Source organism: Amaranthus tricolor, chromosome 2 (assembly GCF_026212465.1).
Source record: "Amaranthus tricolor cultivar Red isolate AtriRed21 chromosome 2, ASM2621246v1, whole genome shotgun sequence".
Taxonomy (NCBI): domain Eukaryota; kingdom Viridiplantae; phylum Streptophyta; class Magnoliopsida; order Caryophyllales; family Amaranthaceae; genus Amaranthus; species Amaranthus tricolor.
This window is the reverse complement of record NC_080048.1, coordinates 11,291,072-11,299,505: the sequence shown is the minus strand read 5'-3', so window position 1 is coordinate 11,299,505 and position 8,434 is coordinate 11,291,072. Positions and strand designations below refer to the sequence as shown.

The following is an 8,434-nucleotide window of genomic DNA, read 5'->3' as shown; positions in this document are numbered from 1 at the left end:
TCAAACCTTCTCCTTTTTTTTCAAAAAATCAATCCACGTAAATCTAGACAAATCATCGACTGTTACATGTGTACAAAATTTACCTCTTATGCTCTTCACATGCATTGGTCCGCATAGATCAACTTGTAGAAGTTCACATGGTCTTCTAATACTTACCATTTTTTTTCGGTTCAAAAGAACTTTTTACCTGTTTACCTTGAATACACGTATCACATAAAGTACTATGCTGGTAGTCAAGAGCTCTCATGCATGGTGTGCATATTGATATGGCCAAGCCTTCTAGGCCATAGCTTTGGATCATCCATTATATCCTTTAAACAATTAATTATTAAGTTGAAATTTCATTAGTATTTAAAGCATAAACATCATCATGTCTAAAAGCGGCAATGAATATATCTCCCGTGTTATGATTTTTAACAACGATTTTTTCTTTATCAAATATTACTTGATTGCCTTTATCACATATTTGAGACACAATTAACAAATTAAATTTCAAGCCATCAACCAAATAAACATTATGAATAGATTTTTAAGAGTCCTTACCAACCTGAACAATGCCTAAAATTTTGCATTTACCTTTGTCGCCTAGAGTGATAAAACCATTACATTTTTCTTTTATTTCTGAAAATAATGAGGCTTTACCACTCATATGCCTCGAACATCTACTATCTTAGACGACCAAGTTACAAATTTGGGAGCATACTCGAGATGGACCATGTTAGGTTGTCTTGTCCCTTTTGAAACCCATATTTGCTTTACCTGTTCACGTAGCTCTAAAGGAAAGGTGTTCTTGATAATATAGTTGTCCTTACGTCTGTAAGGACATGCAAACTTTAGATCTCCTTTCATGCAACAATAGGAGCAAGTGGGCACACGTTAATATTTAGTAGCACTTTTAATAAAGTTGGTACGACTCTTGCAGTTATATTTAACATTGTTATAAACTATACCACGTTTATCATTTGATGCTTTTTGAGAAGTTAACATCTTAAAAAACTTAAATTTAAAATCAATCAGCTTACTCAAGGTTTGTTGATTTTTCTCAGACTCATGTTTCAAAGTCTTGAGCTCAAACTCGAGGCTATAATTTTTATTCTGGAGTTCAATGAGTTGTTTCATTTGACTGATATTCTGTTCTTTTAAGATTTGAATGTCTCTTCAAATTTAATTTTTTCAGCCATAAATGTGTCTTTTTTTCTTTATTAGGTCTTCACAACCTTCGACATAGTGACGTATCCTATCTTCTAATATTTTCTTTTCATCTTTTAAGAGTTTTTCAATTGAAACGTATCAAAAAGATCTTTAACCAACTCATCTTTAAAGTAAGAATTGAGAAAATCTAATACCTCTTTAGAGTTGTCTTCTTCTTTGTCCTCTTTGTCACTACTAGCCATAAAACACAAATAAGCCTGTCCTTCCTCATTTTTCGATTCACTTGACCCCTCGAAGTCATTCCATTTTGCATCCATTACTTGGTGAAATATCTCTTTCTCCCTATCCTTGGCATATTTTTCTACCACTCCACATGTGCATTGACCACATTCAAATCCATGTAAGGGGTTTCAAACAAGAAAGCTCATCATAAAGACTGTGATCCTAGTAAAATACTTCTCTAATGATTGCTCATGTTCTTGTTTACAATCGCTAATGGACGCCTTTAATTGTTGTTATATGTTTTACAAATGTAAAACTTAAAGAGATTAAAAGCACCGAACTAAGATTATGAGTCTTTGCAACCTAATAAAAATTTTTAGAAATTGAAATTACAATTAAATAAATGGCTTGCAATAAATAAATAACCTTAAACCGAAGATACTTTAAGACAATACTGTCTCCTAAAACTTGATACCAAACCGATGCATAATCATGTTTTCCTAAAAGCGTTATTTCGCCTACTTCATCAATGTGAAGAACAAGAGCTTCGTTGAACAATTTAAAAATTAAAGTGATGGAAGTTTGCAAGATTCTTTCACTTTTAAGAACTTGTAGAGAATAAACTTGGAGAGAGTAACCTCTTTTATATATAGGAGGGAGTAACCTCCAACTATCCCATGATCCCACTTCCCCTTAGTCACTTGATGACTAATTAATGAAAGTTACGTTTGGTTAATTATATGTTAATCGTCTTTTAATAAGTAAAACCTATGAAAATCTTACGGAAAAACCTAAGCCTAGAGCCAATCCAAACACGCATCGCGAGGGGTGAAGGAAGTCGCGGGCCGCAACTTGTTGCATGTAGCTATCCGACTCTTTTTTCGCGAGCTGTTAGAATCCTTGCGAGCCGCGAGAATGTACTACAATTTTTTTGTCTGGTTTTTCTTGCCACCAACATGGAATTTACTGTCACCCAATCAAGCACGCACCTTCGCCTCATTCGTAGTTCTAGGAACAAACTTCCTTCGTGTCTTCAAAGAGAGCGTAATGGCTCTAGCACAGACTGTGTAGTTGTCTCCACTCAAAAAGAATATGAGTAATCAAGTTTGATGGTAGATCACCCGAACTCAGAAAATAGGGTGAAGAAGTCTCTACTATGTGCACAACACTCTTCTTGTCTTCTTCTATGTTTACCGTAAGATTAGAGAAAACAACAATTTTTGTATCTCAAAATCTAGGAGGATACCACAATGTGTATACAATGTTTACCCTAAAATACATAATGGGCCTTTTACTAATGATACACAATACTAATATATACCACAATGTACTTGTATTAGAGGTCGGTTTAGTTTTATAATTTCATTTGTACAAAGGGGTTTTAGAGACTTCCACAACAATATAAAATCCTATTACCACTAAGCGATGGTTTTTTCGCCATACTATGTGGTCAGACATTTGAAGAAGGCTAGTATAATAGCTCTATTTTTAAATCTCTTTTGATCTTAACTTAAACAACTTTGAGTATGGATTAATGCTAGTAATCAATCTCGTTATTTATCCTTAAGTGTCAAATATAATGAGAATTTAATTTTTTTTTGAAATCTTTTATGTTTGAATAAACCAAGTCTAGTTTTGTTAAATATTGTTATATTAAAGTAAAGATTTCCAATGTACTTAGTTTTATTAAAGTTTATTTGATTTACTAAAATAACATAAATTTTCTTCTAACCTTGATTGGTTGAGTTGATAAACATATTAATTTGGTTTCTTATTATAAAACTTTATAGTATTTGCAAATAATTTCATAAAATATGTTAATAAAAGCTTATTTTAAGTAATTTAATAAAAGTAGTTATATTTGAATGTAAAGAAAATATATTTATCTAATTAGAATATATAATGAAAAATTTTTTTATAATGATATTATAGTTATTTGGTATTTTAAAACAAGCTTTGGTTATGGTTTTATATTATTTTCAAACAAAAGTATATTGTTTCCTAAAAACAAGTATTTCAGAATTTTTCTCAAAACTATTATCTTAATTTTAAAATTATTTAAAAATAGTAAATGAGTATATTTTGACCTCATATTTCACCACATCATCCTCATTAATGTTATTGAAGATATCAAACCATTAGATTGAGGTCGCTTGTGGTATAAATAAACATAAGAGTGTAGATTTGTACAAAGGTCATGTTAAATGATAGTTTTGCATGGTCTGAAAGATTTCCTAACTTACCTAAGCTATATCCTATATAATTAAGCACTACTACTTGCGAAATTTTCCTAACAATCTACGCTTTCTAGGAATACCTCACACGCCCTAATATTCTACCAGAAATGAGAGATTCATCCCCATCTTCCTACCCCTTCACCTCATCAGTTTCTAACAGCTTATATGCCTTCAACAAATTATCCTTTTTCTCCCAAATTTTTCTTAAAAAGTCACGCATATTTTTATACGATAATATTTTAGACATCCTAAGCTTTCCATTCATTTCTCACACGCACATATATAAGCTCTATAAGTCCCTCATCTTCAAGCAAACATTCACAATTTATTGTTCTTTTTTGGTCAGTTCTATACATGAACACAATTTGAAGTGTTTACCCATCTTTCTCTTCATGCATGTATAAATAAACCTTATAATGATCTTATATAAAAAACTTCTCACATTTCAGACCCAAAAATTGCATTAATTGGAGCATGAAAGGCTATATTTTGCCCTCTAACATTTTGGACAACTAAGAGTAAGCCAATTTTGAACACCTTCTGTTTTATGGATTTTCGACCATCTTTTACTCATTTTAACACTATAGTTTGTTCTTAAGAAATATGGGTCTTGGGGTTGTGAGCAATCAGACACTTGAATTATTGGATTTGGAGTTCGGAGCTAGAGGTTGTGAGCATTTTAGTAAGACATGCCGAAAAGGGACTAATGATGGTGAGAGATTTGGACTTTAAGTTGAATGTGATATTTATAATTGGAATTAGAGATGAAGATAGAAAATAAGCTTATCATTTCCTAAGCCAACATCATAAACTTTTGTAAGGTTCTAGTATTATTGTTTTAGATTATTATTCTTGAAACCTTGAAGATTATTCTTCGAGCTTATTTTCTCTAATTTTGTAGTTCTTATTTCTTATTATTTCTCTTGCATCCTTGGTAGCTCATGGTACACACGTCTTAACCTTCTTATTATGTGACATTTATATTATATTTACTTGAGTATATGAAAGATATGACAATATGTTAGATTGATTTAATTATATCTTGAATGTTGGCTTAAAGAGGGTTAAATATATTATTAATAAATAAATTAGTTAGTAAAATCATATTATTATGTCTCCTACAATTTTGAACCAGAATATTAACTTTTGGTATTTTTCAATGAATTTTTACTAAGTGTTTGGCTACTTAGCAATAAAACACAAAAATGTTAAAATATGAAACAAATACTAAATGGACTATTTTGGACTTGAAATTTTTATGAGACTCTTATATGGGTAGTAGGTTTGGAATTTGATCATTAGATAAGTTTATACGACCATCTATTGACCCTTGTGAATTTTAAATAAAACGGTAACTCCAAAAACGATAAAATATGAAATAAATACGAAATTGACCATTTTGGACTTGAAAATTTTATGAGACAGTTCCATATAAAGTAGGATCATATGAGGACCCTTAAACAAATTTTTCGTGGACATTTGAGGATATTAATAATTTTATGTCGGTATTGGCCAAATAATTTAATTAAAATGCATAGGCTCGTAGGAATATTTTAATAGCTTCTGGACGTCTAATATATTTTTAGAATATTTTCATTGGTTATTATGGATTTTTAATCAATTAACATGTTTAATCGATGGAAATTCTTTATTAAATATTACGAAATTTTTTTGCTTAAGTTTTATAAGTTTATATAGTCTTGTAGAGAACTTATATAGCCTCTAGAACCTTGTCATAATTTGTGAAATTTTATTTATTGACAATCACGTAATTATTGAATTAGCAAATATGTTGACTTTTCCTTAAGAAGATGTTGACTTGGAGTTTGACTAGACTAGAGTTGACTTATAGCAATGTAAAATAAATAACATGGAGTCTTGTTTGAAATTATGTGTATTTGGATGAATAACTCTGATAGTAAGGAAATGTCGAACCACAGACCGGCGTGTAATATGGCGCCCGTATTTCCCGGCACGTAGAAATGCAGGCACTACAAATAAAGCTGTACCTACCTACAATAAAAAATTCAGAGGCACGTTTATATGTGAGGCTGATATATTTAGTCACGCTTAATTAAGCGTGGTATCTGCTTCTGTTGGTAAATTTTTAAGCACTCTTAATACCTGTGGCTAAAGGTGGTAATAAGCGTGGCAAGTAGTACCTTCAGCCACACTTATAGGTGTTGGAAACTTTCCTCACTTAATAAGCATGATGATTTCATAGATCATTATTTTTCTTCTTATTTTTCCACACAAATAAGCATGGCTAATGAGCATAACTAACATTTTAATTAGTGTTGGGGGTATATTATTATTATTATTATTATTATTATTATTATTATTATTATTATTATTATTATTATTATTATTATTATTATTATTAAATTGTAGAATAAGATTATTTTCAATCAACCAAATCAAATATGTTCTATAACAAATTAGAGTTGAATAGACATTGCATCAACCACAATGTTGTAACAAATTTCATCAAGAAAAATCCCTGTGTCTTTGTATGTTCTATGAAGTCTGAATTTCCAAAAAAAAAAATAATTGGTATTAATAAAAACCCCTCAATCACATAACCCACACTAAATTCAAGCTTAAACTGATAAAGCTCCCGAATTCACATAACCCACAATAAATTAAAATCAAATTAAACATTTAGAAGAGACGTCCAAAGCCACAAACAATGCCATAATTGTAGCCAACAAAGTACATATCGAGCAATCATCTCAAAGATTTTGAAATACTAACTAACAATTTATGTGATATTAATCTGCATGTTTATGTAAGTTGTATTAAAAGAATCATTAACCAAATTGTCAAATGGAATCCTTCCAATAGCAAACACATTTGGTCAACAATATGCATCTGTTTAGCTTTTTTATACTGTAAAAGGCTAAAGTATGACATGTTCATTACTCAATGCCAGAATGTATGTGCTTTGTCATTCAATGCATTTATAATTTTAACTATTAGTAAAAGAATTATGTAAATCTTAACCCAAAATAGTAAAAGGAAAATGCAAACTTAAGAAAAGTCTAAGTGTTAGATGTTCCAAAACAACCTTCAAAGTTATGGAAGCCATCACCAAACCGAATAGAGATCTTGCTTGGTGTGTAGCTCTCATCAAGCTTGAAATCAACAAAGTGCAATAAGCTGAAACCAAAACATTTTAGATAAAAAAGTGAGGACAACAAGACAACAACGATAATTGGAAAATAATTGTCATTCTACGACCATTACTTGCAATTTCACTTTCTTTTGAAACTAAATGTTTATTAGATGAGGTTGTGCTCCATCAAATCTGAAAATAAAGCAACAAAATATTAGTAAACATTTAAGAAACCTACTTGAAGGTATGAGCTAGAGCTAGAGCTAGAGCTGGAGAAGACTATAGATTGTCTTAACTGCAAATAGGTCTTAATACTATCATCCCGAAGGCACTGAGCTCCCTTACTAGGCTTGATAGAACTAACAATCCAAGCTACTATTTTTGTCATCTCTCTCAAGTAAAGTTAATCTTTCATCATCCTGAAACATATTGTGAGGAAGATAAGACTAATAATATACTAAATGTGAAGCCACAAGAACATTTTATTGCTTTTTACCAGAAATAACAAAGACCAACCCTTCAACAAGTGACAACTAATTCACTAATTGAAAGAGGGGTTACACACAGTCAATATCTCTGACCCAACCAGTTTGTTATCCACAATACACAACCGCATTTCGCAGTTCAAACATTATGTTCAATACTATTTCAATCCAAATTAGAGGGGTTTAGATACTCATATGACAATAACCGGACCCTAACAGCAACCAAGAAGCATTAGTTTAGGGTTTTGATTCAAAACATATGAATAGTCATAGACAGAGGAAGAGCACCTCATATTAACCCTAGAAATCGCGTTATACCATTGAAATTTGGGTTTAGGGACACCAAATCGAAATGGGGTCTTCGATTTCCATATCATGAAGCTATACAATAGGATTAAACAATACTACATACTTATCCTGAAGACATTGCCAGATTCAAATAATTCTCTGGGAAATCTTGAATACCAGCCCCAAACACATCAATAGGTGGCAGGTGCATCTAATCGGACGGATAGACATCGAGAGCTATTATAGTGCATCCTTAATAACTTCAAAAAATCAATTATAATGATTCATAATTCAATTAATTATGTAGAAGAGATGAAGCCACAAGATAGATTGTAGATTCAGCCAAATGATTGTAAGGGAAGGAAAATTCAGAAATTAGGGTTAATAGGGAGCGGGTGGGAGGTTATCAGAGAAAATTCAGAAAATAGGAGGAAGAAGATGAAAGGGTTTATGAGGCGCGCGAATTTCTGAATGGCTTCAAAATTTATTTTAGTTTTTTAGTTGTGTTTAGCCACGGTTGCTAGTGTGGCTGGTTTAATCACTTTTTATTCTTAATTGCGGTTTAGCCACGCTTATTAATGTGGCTGAATTGATCATATATTTTTTTAATAGACATTTAGTCACGCTTATTAGTGTGGCTGAATATATAATATTTTAACATTATTTAATTGACTTGTAGCCACGCTTATGAATGAAAATATTATTCTCACGCTTAATAAACGTGCCTAAAATGCAAGAATTGAGTCTAATTGCCAAAGAGCTTGTCACACTTAAATTAGCGTCCTAAATAAGTGTAGCTACCTACAACATTTTTTGTAGTGGGGGTTCGACTGGAGGTCCGAGATAGTCTCATCCTATAGAAGCTCGAGCATAAAAATTGTTGAAGTGACGGCTCTCATCACAGTTAAAGTATGGAATATGTTCCTCTTCTAGCC

The 8,434-nt window shown here is 31.5% G+C and overlaps 1 long non-coding RNA gene across 2 annotated transcripts; it reads right to left on the bottom strand.

The window, feature by feature from the left end:
- Positions 1-4,938: 4,938 nt before the first annotated feature.
- On the bottom strand, positions 4,939-8,011 carry LOC130802707 (uncharacterized). 2 transcript variants are annotated; one of them, XR_009039804.1, is made up of 5 exons: positions 7,620-7,992; positions 7,023-7,145; positions 6,858-6,918; positions 6,679-6,770; positions 4,939-5,624 (listed from the first exon to the last, which is right to left on the bottom strand). It is a non-coding gene; the product is annotated as an uncharacterized LOC130802707 (long non-coding RNA). The 2 variants fall into 2 exon arrangements; XR_009039803.1 differs by lacking the exon at positions 4,939-5,624 and having other exon boundaries at positions 5,918-6,770; positions 7,620-8,011.
- Positions 8,012-8,434: the final 423 nt, after the last annotated feature.